The 17,055-nt window shown below is 47.3% G+C and overlaps 1 protein-coding gene across 1 annotated transcript in view; it reads left to right on the top strand.

Moving 5' to 3' along the window:
* The first annotated feature begins 9,561 nt into the window (after positions 1–9,561).
* SPSB1 (splA/ryanodine receptor domain and SOCS box containing 1) overlaps positions 9,562–17,055 on the top strand; it is a 71,718-nt gene continuing 64,224 nt past the window's right edge. The window contains exon 1 of the mRNA XM_024204348.3: positions 9,562–9,838. The gene's annotated coding sequence lies outside the window, so the exon portion shown is untranslated. The remainder of the gene's footprint in view (positions 9,839–17,055) is intronic.

Consider the following 17,055-nt stretch of genomic DNA (forward strand, 5'->3'; position numbering starts at 1 on the left):
TGGAAACTTTTAGGTTAAACTTTGATTTGGAAGAAATAAAACTCCAGCCCTGAAGTAAAGGGACTAAAATTGTGTGGCTACTGAGTGGGCTTGATGCACTGGCTGGTGAGCTGGCCCGCTGGCTAGCCAAGGGGGAGAGGTGAAATGGAACCAGGCCCCCTTACTAATCTCCTTGACATGACGAGTTGTCTGGGGGGCTAGAGCAGAGAAATAGGAAGTCAGGACTCCTTGGTTCTGTTCCCAGCTCCAAAGAGGGAATATTGTCTCAAGGTTAGAGCAAGGGAAGGCAGCCAGGATGGCAGGGCTCTGCCACTGATTCAGGGAGGGCAAGTCACCTAACTTATCTGTGCCTTGGTTTCCCATTCTGTAAAAGGGCTGTCATCATCCCATAAGGTAGGCAATTTATTAAAGGCTTAGTGAAGGTTTGTAAAGTGCTGGATCAAGGGTGATGAAGGGAGAGCATTATAGAGTCCTTGGGAGGTGTCTGTGTGTGTGTAAAGACACATTCACCATAAAATACCAACCAAAGTACTAGAAGTAGAACAGCAGCAAGCAAGATCTTTTGTGTGCCTTGCCTGTGTATTTCCTGGCTGCTGAGAGCAGATGCAGCTTCTTCCCCAGCAGCAGTATTCTGACATGATGGTCAGACCGTCTATTAAACAAACCGCCCACACGCTGCAGTGTTATGACTTGCAGAGGGACTTTTTTACAGATGCTTTTCAAAGCCTGATGAAGCCGCAGCCTTTCTCTAGGCTCTCTAGCGTCTGGAGCCAAATGTGCTTTTGAGTCAGGCATCTCACCAGCAGGGGGTGCTCTTTCCTAACTCAGAGTGAGCAGGACACTGAACCAGTTATTTTCTCCACCCAGTGCTGCAGTGCATTGTTCACAGGCGATGCAGAGCACAGCTGTCTGCGCATCACTGAGAGCACGATTACTAGAAATAAACTCCTCTGGGTTAAGCTGGGACACAATTTGTTTGCTTTAGTGGCTGCTCTTCTGTGGCAGGTCCCACGCAGCCTGTAAGGGCACCATAGACTTTCTGTGGCTCCCTGTGTTTCCTCCATCATTTTGGGTCAATAAGACCAGAAAATATTTTCTCTATTTCACATTCATGCAGACTCCTTGTGCACAAAGAAGAAGACTCTGTGTGCAGGCTGTGACAGTGGGATCCGCCTCCTGTGCACAGACTGGTGATTGTGCTATATAATAATGGCTGGGACAGCACTATATGCCCAGAGGATAAAGGAGGGACGGTTGTCTTAGCTGTTAAGGTTACTGCAATTGCAGCGGTGGTGATTAAAACCATGGGCTTGTGAAGGGGCCCTTCTCTGGAGCAGCTTATGCATCTAGGCCAGTGCTCCAGGAATGCACACCCATTGAGGGGTCAGGAAGGGGTGTTATGACTGTTGCCCACGCATCCCAAGTTTAACTGGACTCTTGGTGGCTGGATACCTGTATAAAATATTATTTTAATCATCTTTGATGAGCATCTTTTGTGCAAAGAGCTTTAGGGCTCTAGACGGCCAATACCAGTGCAAAGCAGCCAGCGGCCATATGGCGCCCTGTGCAACCGGGGTGGGCCAGAGGAAACGGTGATCCAGAACATCAGTGCAAATCCCAACTCTTCTGAGTAGTGCCATAAGTGCTTTAGTGTCTGTGCAGAGTAGACGGGCTTCATTTAAAGTTTCGCTCGAAAAGAGCTTGTGTGGAGCTTCGTTTATTTGCTTGGCAAAGGTTGAAGTTCTGGGGTTGACCCTGTTGGGATCTGAACCTGGGACGCGCAGGAGGCTGGCTGACTTAAAAGAGCAGGGATTATGTTTGGCCTGCAGGAGTTCCCCTGGGATTTGCCATCCCCACGCCCTCACTTTTACTTCCTTCTCTATCACAATGACCCATCCTCTAGCTGAGGAGCTCTTGCTGATTGCATTATGAGCAGGCTTGGCAGGAATTCCACCTCCTGGGGATGCTGCTGTTGTAATAACGTCTCTTTCCCTCTGTTCAACAGCGTACTAGGTGACTCTGGCTCCAGAGCTGTACAATACAGACCCTCATTGTTCCGCCTGTCACATTGTCTCCCTAGATTCCCACATGCAGAGCCTGCATGCAGCACGTAGATGCTTCCGGGCGCTGCTCAGCCTCGCCGCCCCTGGGAACACCACAACTGTCCCCAGGCAAAAGGGGGTGGTAGGCTAAGAGAGATCTGGCTCCTTTAAAAAACACTACATGGCTGCAGACTCTTTACACCAAAACAACAAAGAGCTGTTAGTCTTTAAGGTGCCACCGGACTCTTTGTTGTTTTTGTGGATACAGACTAACACGGCTACCCCCTGATACTCTTTACACCTGGAGCCAAAAGGCAAAGTGCTGGGATTTATTTTAGATACAGTCTCCCAGCCTCCTGCTGATGGAGTAACTCCTGCAGGGCAAAAGGACCCCTATAAATCATGTAGCAGCTTTTGGGCCAATGCTTTCAAAAGTGAGGAGTAATAGGGTTGGCCACTGGGCAGGGTTTTGACTCGCGTGTCCAGGGACTTGCTGGTTGACAGAAGATGTCATTTGCCTGCCAGGTGTTTTGCTCCATGCACATGCAATATCTTAACTACTGGCTGGGCGCTTGGCAGCTGGGAGTGCACCGCAGCTACCTGGCTGGCCCCTGGGTACTGCTCTGCATGCATGTAGTGTGCAAAAGGCGGACATCAGCTCATGGGGAAGTGGTGACCAATCCCATTCCCAGATCTCTCCAAATTTCCGAGAGCTGAGCCTCTTCCCTGCAGCCCTGGGACCTAGCTCCTCCCACAGGCCAGCCCCCCAAGTTGGGACCTGACCTCACAGCCAGTTTTGCTGTGCCTCAGAGGTGGAAACCCTATAAGTGATTTTGGGAGCCCAACATGAGACACCTTATAGAGGCCTGATTCTCAGAAGGCAGTGCTTAGCACTTTCTAAAAACCAGGCCCTTTTAAGGTGCCTAAAGTCAAACACTGAGGCACCCGAAAGAACTAATATTTTTTAAAAATCTTGGCTTAGGCCATCGGTAGAGCTGGAGAAGGCCTGTTCAATCAACTGGGTCCACTCCCCAGCCAAGGCAGAGTCTAGCTCTTCAAGCAGATTCAGTTTTAGTCACTGGGCAATGGCATTTATCAATTATCCCCTTCCTCCATTTATTTCAGTCAAAATTGAAATGTAGAGGGATTTAAAAACAAAACTGAAAAAAAACCCACCCCTCTTTTAGGAAGCTGGTTGGATGTGATTGTTAGTGATTCTAGCAAATAACTCAGTATCTTCATGGTCCTTGAAGATGCAGGAGAGTTAAATGTGACAAAATTAAACTGTTCTGTAGAAGCTGGAATCTCATCTGGCAAGAGGTTCCAATGCCCCATCTGCTCCCAGAGAAGGTGTCCACCTTCAGAATGGACTGGCCAGAAGTTCCAGAACCATGTTTTGACTGTTTGCAACCTGGTGTTTCCTCCAATCTGTCTGCTCCTCTTACAGATGCAAGAAGGGTAAACAAAAAGCTAGAGCTGAACGTTTTGTATCACCACCCGATGCGTAACAATTCTCCAGCAATCTGCAAATCACAGCCAAGTGAACGCAAAAAGAGCAGGTCAGATCAAGGGTGCTTAGCTTGCATGTGCATTAATATCTGTCTGGCTGAGACCCCCTGGAACAGAACACCCTGGGCATTCCCAGCCGTTAATCCAGAGATAAGAGTATCTTTTGGTTAGACACAGCAGGAGACCTTCACATGCCAGGAACTGCATCAAAAGGACGTCCAAGATTGTGAGACAATCCCTCGGAACAAGGAAACTTGCATAACAGGTCACAAGGGGATAGTGATAAAGCCCTCTATAGGGTTGTCTTTGACTTAAGAGTTGAAGACACAGGACCTGGTTTTCTTCTCAGTAGCAGAACATGGCTTGCTGAAAATAAAGCCTATACATGACATGTAACTCAACCCCCTTGTAGGGCCTGACTCTACTCAGGACTCAAAGAACAAGTATCCTAGGAGACCTTATTTCTGTCTCTAAACCCACCCATGACTAGAGGGCTGCCCCCATACTTTCTTATATCACTGAAGTTAACAAGCTGCACCTGCCATTGTGAGTCAGCAGAATTTATCCCTCAGCTTTGGGCAGGCTTCTGAGTCCTGGTTACAGGGTGAGTCAATGAAGGAGCCCCACATCCCTATGGGAGTGGGTGAGAGAGCCTGCTAATCACATCAGCGAAGCCCTCTTGATCTCAGTGTGGTTGCACCAGTGTAAATCAGAGGAAAATTTAGCCCATATTGTCTACAGAATAAGAGGCCTCATCTGGCTGTTGTGTTCTCTTGCAGTCTATCCATGCTCAGAGGCCAGATACTAAGAATAGAGTGTCTTAAAAGAAGATAATAATTAATAAAGTGGCATTTACAAGGGTCAGCGTGGAGACAGCATGGTGCATTATCATGGGAAAGAAACCTAAGTTCTCACACGGAGTAGGGGCTTATTTTCTGCATGCTGGTTCAGACAATCCTGATGGAAAAGTGTCCTATTTCGCACATGAATTGGTGCAGCATTCCCTCTTTCAGGCTGGTGCCAACTGCTTTACCTTTGGTCTTTTTGGGCAGTACCCTTTCAGACTGAGAGGGGGAGATTTTTGTGGTTATTAAGGAGCCAGACTGGGCCTCAAGACCTGTGCTCAATTTCCAGTCTGGTGCAGACTGTATGTAACCTTGGACGTGTCATTTACTCGCTCACTTTGAAAAGAATACTTCTTTACTTACCAGGGATATAATGTGCTCTCCACAAGGTAAGTGAGGGGGTGCATATTGCACCAGTTTAAGTTTTGGAATGGATGTAAGGGTTAGCCCCATGTAGAATGCATTGCAACAGCCTAATCTCAGTGGCCCCGATCATCAAAGGTATATAGCTGCCTAACTCCCATTGGTAGAGCCCTGCATGGATACAAAATTTGAATCCGCATCTGAGCCGCGAGCTGCAAATGTGGTCCGCGGATATTTGCGGATATAAAGCAGATATCTACCCATTGAGGGTTAGGCACCTAAAGAGCCACCTTTGAGGATCTGGACCAAGTGACAAAGGCATGAATTGTCCAAGATCCCACAGAAAACCAGTGGACAAGCCTGGCATGCTGACTCCCCGTCCTGCTCTAAGCATGACAGTGCCTTCTACAGATAAGGTCCTACATTTCAAAAAGTGACTAGTGATTTTGGCTGTCCAACTTTCGACATCTTAAAGGGGCCTCATATGCACACAGTGCTGAGTGCCCACCCTCTGAAAACCAGGCCCTTTTAAGGTGTTTCCAGTTGAGCACCCAAAATTCCTAGTCACTTTTTAAACTTTCAGCCAAGAAGCAGTGTCTGTTAGGAAGAGGTGGGGTGAAATAATTTCCTTAGCTGTCTCTATTTTGTCACTCGTGCATCCTAAAATCCACCTCTGCACACTCTGCAGGCCAGATGCATCCCCACTGTAACACTCCTGAAGTTATCCAAGGTACGCACCAGGGATGGATTTGGCCCAGTACATCAAGAAAGTTTTTTTTTCCTTGTAGCTTGTACTAGGTTAGCCTCTCTAGTGGGTCTGCCTTGACCTCATCCTGCAAGAGATGAACTAACATAGCCTTGCCATTTTGATACGTTTTGTGCTGCACACCCTGGCAGGTGGGTTAGTTGAACGGGATCCCCTTATCTCAGCTGACAGAGGAAGCCAGACTAAATTTCAGCTCCTGTAGGGATTTCCCCCCCCCCGCCCCCTTCTCTCCTGCAGGCAAAAGGACTAGTAGTGTCCATCATACAGATTAAGAGAATCTTCTAACAAATGCCTAGTGCCTTTACTCTCTGCTCTCTTGGTGAGTGTCTAACCTTTTTTTTCCTCTTCCAGTTAAAGCCTTATTACTTCCCTTTCACTGTCCAGTCTTCCATGGAGCTGGTATCCCCAGTGCGTACATTGGGAGACTTGCCTATTCCACTGCAGAGCAGCTAACTGAGCCGTGGAGTTCACAGGCAGACGGGTGCTGTCTTCCCTGTTGGATTCTTATTTTTGGGAGCCACCAATGACTTGGCCTCCTTCTCTGCAGGAGGTGCAAACCTCATGGTGGTTCCCAAGGCAGCATGGGAGCAGTAGCTAAAGGCTCCTTCGGAATCTCCATGCAAGAGCTTTTAAGTTCCCACAGGGGCATGGTTCCCCCTATGGTGCTGCAGCAGAGCGTTGCCACAGCCGGACTTCCCCTGGGGCACCGCGCACATGCAGTGAAAGAGGGACTTTCCCAACCCCCACGGTTAAGCATCAGTAAATCCAACTGGCTCTTTGTAAGCTCTGTGAGTGATAGGAACTTGACACCTCAAGCAATGGGTAGGGGGTCTTTGGAGATTTGCTCTCTAGGTCCCCAGTGTGACCCTGGATCAGGTCAGTAGTAGGTTTTAACCTCTTGATGGCTGTTTGGTGGCTTATGTGAAATGAGGTGGTAGGCTCGCAGCGGACACTGTCAGTGGAACCCTCATTGGCAGCATCAGGAGAGTCCAATAGAAACCTGCTCGGTGCCACCTGCAGGTTTGCAGGGAAACGTGCACTGCTGCTGCCTCTGCTGTACCTATTCTGTGGGCCAACCAAAGACCTCAGTCCTGATCCAACATCTTTCACAAGCGCGACATTCCAGTAACAAATGAATCAGTGCCCCGCGGGTGACACAACTACAGCTTTCTGGGTTACAAGGCCATTTCGGCCTATGTTAACCTCCATGGGTCAGATACTCATTACATTAAGACCCCATTGACATCTCTCTGATAGTATAAAAGAGCCTTAAAGTAGATGTAACATGTACTTTAGTGACATCTACCCTGTCAGAATAGTGTAGAGAAGCCTCAGTGTAAATGAGAATGATTTAGAGTGGTTTTGGTGTTTTTAAATACCCAAATAAAGATAGCCACACTACTGAGTGTTAGTATCCATGCCGCGATTTTCTGAGCAGAAATTTCTGCATAGAGATGTGTTATGCCCGTGGGGGAGGACAAGAGACACAAGAGACTTTAACAGCTGCAAAGAATCGATGCCCAGACGAAGAAGGAGTTACCCAGCGGGCTGTCACTGCAGTCCTGGCTGAACTTGGAGCTATTACACAGCGCAAAATCCTGCACTCCCTACTCACTCCTTCTTCAGGCAAAACTCCCACTGACTTCAGCTGAGTGTGGACCTGCAGGGCTTGGCCCACCACCTGTTCAAATAAAAAGTACACAGGGGGAAAAGTATGCATGTGGGATTTTCAAACCGGCTCAGTGCTGCCATGGAAATGAATGGAAAACTTCCACTGACTTAAATGGGGGAAGAGTCAGGTCAATACAAAGTGGTTTTGAAAATGCCACCTACCTATATATTTTTCACATTTGTTTCTCCCTTTTCTCTCCTGCAATGTAGTGTGTTAAAGGATTTTGTGCTTTATCTTTAAATTCCCAGGTGCTACTAGGCAGCTAGAATAATTACCTTAATGTCATGTAAATGTACTATGCTTCTAAACTCACCTAGTTTACCTTGCAGTAAAAGCTATAGTGATTTCTCTCCACTAGGATTTTATAGTGGGATAGCTAATGTTAGTTCTCCCACTGTGAAACCCCGCTCCTTTTCTGCAGCAAAGACAAGCCTATGATGTGCATAGAAAGGAATCCCCTCACTCGCTTTTGAACTTCAGTCATCACTAAAAAAAGCACAGCAACACTAACAGGAGAGAAAGTTTTCTAACTTAAACTGCATTTAGGTAGGCAGAAAGCAGTTACACAACTTGAGTATTATTCTTAGTTAAACAAAGGCTCTGCAGTGTAAAAGTGCCTGAGCATAGATGAGAATCAGGCCCTTTCCATTTAGCCAAGACTTTGCTTGGGGAAAGTGTCATGGGATCTGTAATGACCACAGGCGGTCAGGAGCGGATTTGAATGTCTCAACTCAAAATCCACCACCTTCTGCACCAGGATGGGGCACTGGTTCAATACTGACTTGTCTGGCAGAGTGCCACCTACTGAATCATTCATACCACTTCCTGCACCACCTAGGTGGCCGTTGGAGTGCTCCATTCAATACTGATCAAGTTCAAGCTTGCTTAATTTATGAGAACTTATAAGTTCACAGCCCTAAGTGGTATGGTTACAAACAGACCTTTTGCTTGGGAATAATGAAAATGCACCTCTTAAAAGGAGACCGTCAAATCAAATTTGTCCCACAATTTCCTTTTTGGAGAACCTAAAACCAATAGAATTGTTTTCATGATTTATTTTTTAATTAATTTTTTTTAAATACACCGTCCACTAAAGGGTTTGCCACTGCTAGACAGTTCACAAACAAAAGTGGAACTGGGTTTATTTGTCCACAAATAAATAAAAATAAACAGTGTATAAATAGTAAAAAAAAAAAAATTCTTTGTGCATTAATAACCTAAGGTGTTATTTGTAACATAGGTAAGGAATTAGACAAGTAGAATTTTTACCCTGCAGTATTGCCAACTCTCATCCTATTTGGTATTTTTCTCAAAATCCCAACTCCTGGAATCATGTGAGTAGGTGTGAATCTCTGCCTTTTCTTTTTTTTTAAGTAAGCTTCTAGCTTTCATGGCTAGAGTGAAAAGCTTGAAAATGTGTCCTGGGTGTAATCTAAAGGGTCAAATACGAGAAAGCCAATAAAAAGAACCGATAATTATTTGTTAAATTTCATGATTTTTAAGCCATTTTCCTGATTTTATGGGGCCTGACTTGTGGCCTGTGAATGCTTGGGGCCGGCAGTATGCACTGCAGCCCCCATCCTGCAAACACTTATGCGTGTGCTCAACTTTTGCTACCGGAGGTGTCCTAAAGGTTGTAGCCCACGAAAGCTTATGCTCTAATAAATGTGTTAGTCTCTAAGGTGCCACAAGTACTCCTGTTCTTTTTGCGGATACAGACTAACACGGCTGCTACTCTGAAACCTAAAGAAATCGGTGGAACTAGCCAGGGTAGTGTAGTTAAGCACCGTGCATAAGTATTTACAGGATCTAGCGCTTTGGGTTGCAAACTCATCGTATCTGTTTGGAGGGTGCCTGGCACAATGGCCTTTTAGACACCACCACAATCCAGTAATAATCTGGATTTACATCACTTCCTAGCCCCTGATCCTACCCCCCAGTTCACAGAAGCATAGAAACGTAGGGCTGGAGGAAGGGACCTTGAGAAAACCATCCAGCCCCCTGCATTGAGGCAGGACCAAGTAAACCTAGCCCCCCTAGACCATCCCTGACAGCTGTTGGTCCAAGGAAGGGGATGCCACAGCCCCTTGGCGGCCTTTTCCAGAGCCTTGGAGTGAGAACGTTTTCCCTGATCGCTTTAGCGGGGGGCTTGTCTCGCCTCTGGACACCCAGCTCTGCGGCAAAGGGCAGAAGCAGCAAAGCCGGCCTGGGCAGAGGGTTTTTCCGGCTCCCGAGCTCGGCCGCGGGTCCCCCCCGCCCCGCCGAGAGGAGGGGCTGGGAGCGGGGAGGTGCCAAGCGGCAGCTGGGAGCTATTTGGCCCATGTGATCCGGCCGGCCGGAGCTCTTCGCGTCTGGCGCCCAGGAGGAGCCCGGCGAGTGCGGCTCCAGCCCTGAAATTGTCCCGGGGGGGAGTCACGCGCTGCAGCCGGGCTTGCGTGCAAGGGGTGGGGCTGGTTTTCCCCTCGCCCCCCCTGCCCCCCCGCAGTCGCTTGGCATCCCAGCGGCCCTGCCTGGGGAGGACGCGGACCAGCCCCCAGCGGAGCCCGGAGCGGGGAGCGCCTGGCCTCGGCCGCTGCCATGCTCCGGGGCCGAGTCCCGGAGCGATAGGACGCAGCCCTGCTCGGGGAGGCGGGCTTGCCTGGTAAGAAGCGGGGCTTCCCGGGGCCCGAGCGGGGCTGGGGCTGGGGCTGGGGGGGTGGCGGATGCGCCCTCTCCCCCGTCCCCGAGCCCCGGCGGGGGGCCACTAGGGCAAGCCACGGGCTGGTGGGCAGGGAGTAGGGGGGCTAGTGGGTGCTTGGTCGCCCCCGGGGGGGGGGGGGCAGCCAGGCGGCTGCTGGGGAAGGGGCCTCCCCTGAAGCTGCGGGGGGATGGGCTGGAGAGTCCCGGGGGAGCGGGTGAGTAAGGTGGGCGTCCCTTGCCCGTCCCAGGAAACCCCTCCGCAGCCCGGGAAAGGCGGGGTCGAGCCGGTCGGTTGCGAAGGGGTTAATGGAAACTTGGCTAGGGACCGGTCCTCGCTCACTTCCCACCTTCTGTGGCTTCGGTTTCCTATGTAGCGGCCCACACTAGGGGCAGAGACAAGTACCGCGCTTGTGCGCCGGCCTCTCTCCCGCCTCCCCCAAAACATCCCGCTTGGAGGGAGCTCTCACCTGCTGGAGCTTCTGCTGAGAGGGTAAATTCACTTTCCTGCTCCATCTCCTCTCCTGGCCAACAGTCACTATTTCCCTTCTCCCCCCAGTCCCAGATGCAGCTGCTGTGCAAACACTGGATGTTGAAAACTTAGTTGGGATGAGGATTTCCTCCCCCCCCCCCTCCAAATTCACGGCGAAGAACTTTTTTCTTCTAGTAACTGAACTAGCTCAATGCAAATCTTACCAATAAAATAAAATAAATAAAAAAAAACACCCCCAAACCAAACAATATCCAACTCTGATTCCTCTACACTTTATGCCCTTGTTTGTGCAGCTTAAAGGGGCTGTTGTATCTGAACTGCTCTGTTATAGTAATCTTCACCTTAGGGCAAAAGTGAATGGCGGTGTCCTTTTCATATGAAAATTAGTTAAGATTAGCTGGGCCAATCGCAAGTGCCAGTTGTCTCAGAGCTGTCAGCTGGGGACCTGGGCAAATGCTTTATTTCCTTTATCAGAAAACCCAAGTGATTGGGATGCAAGGAAATGTTTAACGGCCAGAGGTCATCTGCTGTAGCCCTGTGTGAATTTGAAAAGCAAACACCGATAATGTTGATTCAGAGATTTAAACTAACTAAGGAAATAGGTTTGTTTATTAAGTGTGTGCCTTACAGTGCCGCTCTGAATGGTCTCGGGAGCACACCCTGCAAGTCTAGCGAACATGGTTATTTTTACAACATGGTCATCTTGGTAGTATAGGAAGACTTCAGCCTGGTTCTAAATAACTGGTGTCTGTCATTTCCATGACAAAATACTCTTGACAAGTAAAGATGAAATGCAGTTAATTTGGGACACCAGGTGGGTGAGGTTATATTGGACCAACTTCTGTTGGTGAAGGAGGCGAGCGTTTGAGCTTTCGCAGAGCTCTTCATCAGGGGGTTTCCTAGTTCATTTGGCATTTGCGGCTTCCTGACTGAGTCAATGGCTAATGAACAACCTGACATGTCATGAGCTGCACCTAAGCCTGGTGTTCATTGTAAATGGGCTATCTTCTGTCCTGCTTAAAGCATCCTTTCGGATAAGACCTAAGGGTGGTCTACACTGGGAACTTGCGTTGGCATAGCTTGTGTCTCAGGGATGTGAAAAATCCACGCCCCTGAGAGACATAATTATACCGACCTAAGCCCCTCTGTAGACAGGGCTGGATCCATGGGAGAATTGTGGGAGAGGTTTCCCACTACTGTTTCTAGTGTAGTTGTTTACACTTGAAACGCTACTTACAAGTACAGACAAGCCCTAAGTGACTGTAAAAATGGCAACAATCAACTTTCCTGAGAGGGGATTGAATTTTTTACTCCTGTCGGCAATGCAGGACAGAGACAGATAGGGGAGGGCAAGGGTTGATTTAAAAAAGTAACTAAATTTTATATATTTATAAGACTTATTTACCTTTTTTGTTTTGCCTCATCCATATTTATACCCTGCAAGGCGAAGGCCTGATCCTCTGAGCAGTCCATGTGCAGAATTCCCATTCACTACAACGGGGGATCTGGGTACATGGGACTGTAGAATGAGACCGCGGATGACAATTGTAGGGGTGGGGGATGGACAGCCCTGTGAGCAGAGCCAGTTGATATGAAATGCATTGAGAATAAGATGCAGCCATTCCACTTCTTATAAAGTAATCTAAAAGTAAATGGCACCTTCAAGAGGGACTTAAACGTTGATACATGGAAGACTCTTTCCCCCTTGATAGGATGATATTTAAATGCTAAATACATGGAACTGCTCTGTCAATCTGCCTAGCCGTGTCTTGGCTTTTCTGGCTTTATCAAGAACTAACATGATTGACATATTAAGGTGTAATTTATTCCTCCCTCCTTCTGCCCATTCATCTTTTTTTGTATTGCAGAGGCAATAGGAATGATAACTGTTTCACAGCAGAGTATTCCCCTGGAGGGGGATTGTGCTGGTGCAGCTTACTGTGTTGTCTCTGTTTCTTCAGAGATCACTGAAGTGCATTATAATGTGATTGGGAGTTTTTGTTTTTTGGATCCCATATGTTGGATGTGTCTAAGCTGTGGTCTGGTTTGCCAGGAACTAATTTGCTGTAATGGTGTATTGTCCTCCTGTGGAGTCAGGTGGCTTCACATGGATCCTGGACACAAAAGGAGTTGGTTTAATATTCAGTCCCTCCCCCCAATAAGCTATAAATGATGCACTTTAAAATGGGCTGGTTACGAATTGATGAAGGCATTTGAGTTGTAGTTGAGCCAGTTAGTGCACTGGAATTCTTAGCCTTATGGATTTGTACATAAGCTGCTGCATGCTGTGGAGCGAACACTGCATAAACTGATTAATTTTCAAGTTCAAGGAGTCTTGCATTTAACCCAGTAAGTTTTTATTTATTTTATGTTCATAGTTCAGTGGTATTTATAGGGGACCCTGAGGGTACTTTTATTTGTATGAGAGTGTTTGAGTCATAGTTCATGGAGGGGGAAGGAGCGGAGTAGAATTGTTCAACATTTCCCCCAGAACTGTTCAGGAGAAAATCCCATAAACCATGCGTTCAACTTGATGTAATTATGACTGACAGTCTTTTTAACTTTCAAGACTCAGTTTTGTCTCCATTTCTTTTATCTGGGCTCTGGTCTAACACTGCACTGTATTGTACTTCTTGTCACACTTTTCCATGGGTTTTTAAAAGTGAAATGAAGCATAGCTGCTGAGGACAGTGTCCCCATTGTCTCCTGCCGGGTGCAAAGATGTGGGCTGCTTGCCCTGGAGGTCTGTCTTATCTTGTAAATGTTGCTGAAGATGCAGCTGATTCTTCAGCTGATGTGATGCTGTTCATTCACTGTGGCTGCATTTGCAACAAAGAGGGTAGCAACAGCTTCTTCCTCTGTGTGTGGTGCCGGGGAGGGGAAGGTATTACCTGCCTGTCGGTTCATATGGTAGGCTGATATGGTGAGCGGTTGGCGTACTCAGTGCTTACCTACGCTATTCCTGCACCAGCAGCACTTAGTCCAAGAGCAGCTGGAAGTTAATAAGGATGGAAGCAGGTTCTGACTTGGAACTCTAAACCAGCCTATACATCTCTCCCTTTGAAGCAGGGCTCAACTACTCACACGTGTGAGAATGGGACAGGGGTGGGGATGAGATGAGCAAGTTGCTCCCAGTCCTCGAGGGCTTGGTTAGATGAGGGAAATCGGTGCCAATGTGCGTGCATCAGTGAGGCTCTTTTAGTACAGCTATGCCAGTGCAAAGCCCTAATGTAGATGCTGCACCCGTGCAATTTACACCTGGTGTTCAAAGGGGTAAGTCACAACAGTGTAATAACTACAGGGGAAGTTTGCAATGATTGATTTGGTGCAAATTTCCTTGACATAGACATCACCTAAGATGGAGACCGGTCCAGTGGGCAGCCCTGCTCTTCACGTGAGCAGACTAATAATGGGAGAGTTATTTAATCTCTCCCACGAATGGCTCCTGTAGAGTGCTGGGGCAGGGCTCTAATTAGACACCAGTTGTATGATGAGCTCCTGAAAAGATTGTGCAATCGAGGGTAATGCTCATGGGATATAAAAAGTGAATAAGTGTCTGAGAACGGAGGCTTCCAAACCGTCGTCTGTGGAGTTCTTGCTGCTGGTCTTCAGAGTTGGCTCGTGTCAACGTGCTGCTGACTCACTTCCAGCTACTACATTATATTAGACAGCAAACTACTTCCCCAAGGTTGCTCTTCCATGTAAGCAATTGCTGGAGTTACCACAAGGATGTTATGTTGTTGCACATGGACGAACGGGGGAGTGACGCATGCTATTGCTTGGGTCTGTCCAAGAGACTATATTTTTATTGAGATGCAGTCCGAAGTCTGGAGAAAGTTTGAGAGCCTTAGAACAGGAGTGGAAACCAACCCAGGGCAAGCTCTTGCCCAATGATTGTAGTTATCTTATAGCCTACTGGTCCGTTCCACTAATGCCACAGGAAGCATTGCTCTATCAAACCATGTCTTTCACTGGGGGGGGGGGGGGGGAGAATATAGGAATAGTCTTCCAAAGTAAGTAGCTAATAAGTTTTGTACTGGTGAGACCCACCTATCTAAGCTGAGTGGCAGCTGCGGGATTGAAGGAGACTTTTGTGTGTAGAAGGATGTCTCTAGGGTCAAATTATGGTGGGTCATTGAATTAAATGTAATAGAAAACTGTTAAAAACAGAACAGGAAGTCTTGAAACTTGGAGTTAAAAAACAAACAAAAACCCATTGCTGAGGCTGGATGAGAACTTCAGTAATGGGATATTTAAGACCACAAACTTTTTTTTTTTTTTTTTTTTAGTGTGCAGTTGTCAAAACAGCAGAACACCTAGTTCCAGTGTGCAATTAGGGGATGAATTCTAGTAGCCAGGATCCCTGGGCTCACTTTGAAATGTGCAAGTTTGGCATTATTGACTTTCTCAGTTTACAAATAATTGTACAAACCACACCAATATGGGCACTAAATACCATTGCTAAAAGCAAAAACCCTTCGTAACAAAGTCAGGGAGGGCACGCGGCCAGACTCGGTACAGATGTTCCAGGCTCAGAATACTGAACAGTCTGCTGCACTGGCTTCCGGCCCCTTACCACATCAGATTTGAGCTCCTGTCCTTCACTTTCAGGACCCTGCACAATCTCTGCTCTAACTTCCTCCTGCTGATACCTTCCTCTTAGGCTATGCTTTCACTGCAGAAAGGGTGAGTGTGGCTTTTTTATTTTGCATCAAGGTAGCAAACCATGTAAAATCCCAAATGGAGACAAGGCACAAGTAGTTACCTCGATTATGGCAAGTTGAGGTCAACCCTACTTAATCTCCCTCCCCCTGCCTTCCATCAAGCTACCTTGATGTGAAAACTCTCTTTTGCTTTTTTTGCAGTGAAGACAACCTCAGATTTTGTGGCTTGTTTTCAGCTTAGTCTCTTCATGCTGCCCCTCTGTTTGGAACTTGCTCTCTATTTTTGTAGGGACTAACTCACTTTGCCCTCTAAAGCACATCTTACGCTAGTGTGAATGAATGGCCATTTTAATATCTCCCCCCTTCTCCTCATAAGTTAACCAACACAGTTCAGTGACGGGGGAGTAGGGTGACCAGACAGCAAGCATGAAAAATTGGGACGGGGGTGGGGGTAATAGGTGTTTATATAAGACAAAGCCCCAAATATCGGGACTATCCCTATAAAATCGGGACATCTGGTCACCCTACCGGGGAGAGATGCATAAATGTAGCCTGGCACATTTCTTTTCTATGCTCAAGCAAATCTATACTTGTAAGGCCGAAAGCGAAACTTGAGTCACTGTTAGAACTTGCTCCAATGCCTCCCTCCCTTTTTTCAGAGTCCAATCTTAGTGGCTTCTAAAGCCAAGGTAGGGTAAAGCAGCAGGGTCCTGCATATCCACATGGTATCATATAAGAAGACTACCCAGCAGATAGCATGTGCGGTAAGGCAAGTTTAGGGGAATTAAACACTGGGAAGCTTCCACATTGTATGAGATACAAGGACGGAAACTGGAACATCTGGATTTGGCTATTCTATGCCTAATCTAGGTTTTGGGTCACATGTCACATTCTTCTGACATGGCCCTATCTGTTACTGCGCAATATACTTGGTTGCCCTTCTTCAAATCCAAATGAAGAGGGGGAAGAGCTCAGAGCTAATTATAAGGCCGTGGTGAGCTTTGCATCTCACTACTGGGTTGATTAAGTGCTCATTAGTATGCTTGGCCATAGGCCTGTGAGGATCTCCCTCTCCTCCCCCTGCCAAATTGGTGTGTCTTGCTTTGTCCCTATATAACCACATTGTGAACTCTCACTTCTTGGCTGGAAGGAGGCTGCTTTGTGCCATGTGGTCACAGTACAAATAATTTTCTCAGCTGAATGAGGATCAGATAGGCTTCCAGGTTCTTTGTCCATGTGAAAGAGGCACTGGAGCCTCAAGACAATAGGTGCTGTCCTTGGTACATCTTCTTAAATAGCTGTGGTGGTGTAGCTGTAAGTGGGGGTTGGGAGATGTGTTATACAGTTGTCCCGTGTGTGTGCGTGATGGTAATAAAAACAGGAATTTCAATAACTGCCTCCCAAAAGATCTGGATGCAGAGCTGGGATTGTATTAACTTGGGGACTTGTGGTCTCGTTGATGCATGGGTTCTGAAGTACTGAATCTGCCCAGGGGGTTTTCCCAGATGGGAGGGGCATTATGGGAAGGAAAGAAGGTTCTCCTATGTTTAAAGCATCCTTTAGGACAGAGGGCTCTTCTTCTACTGGGAGGGGATGGGCAGAAGTGAAGATCTGGTCTAAACTCAGTTTTCGCAGCATAACTATTTTGGTTAGTGGTGTGACTTTCATTTGACCAAAATAGTTGTACCTGTACAACCCCTAGTATGGGCACAGCTATATTGGTATAACTTATTCCGGCACAAGAAGGGGGAGTAAACTTAACTGGAATAAATCATCTTTATGTTACTGTAACGGTGCCCACACTGGGGTACTGCTTTAACTGTACTGATGTAGTTAAAGCAGTCCAAGAGTAGACAACGCCATGGATAATTCTGATTGACACAGGTTTCCTGGAACCCACTTCCTTACTTCATTTTGATGAACAGTCCTCGTGTTCTCTGGATACTACGATAAAAACTGACCATTCCTCTTTCTAGCCACCAGGCAACAAAGTAGTGAGAATAAGTCCATTCTCCTTCTACCAAG

The sequence above is a fragment of the Terrapene carolina genome, unplaced genomic scaffold (genome assembly GCF_002925995.2).
Source record: "Terrapene carolina triunguis isolate 2854851 unplaced genomic scaffold, T_m_triunguis-2.0 Scaffold714, whole genome shotgun sequence".
Classification (NCBI taxonomy): domain Eukaryota; kingdom Metazoa; phylum Chordata; order Testudines; family Emydidae; genus Terrapene; species Terrapene triunguis.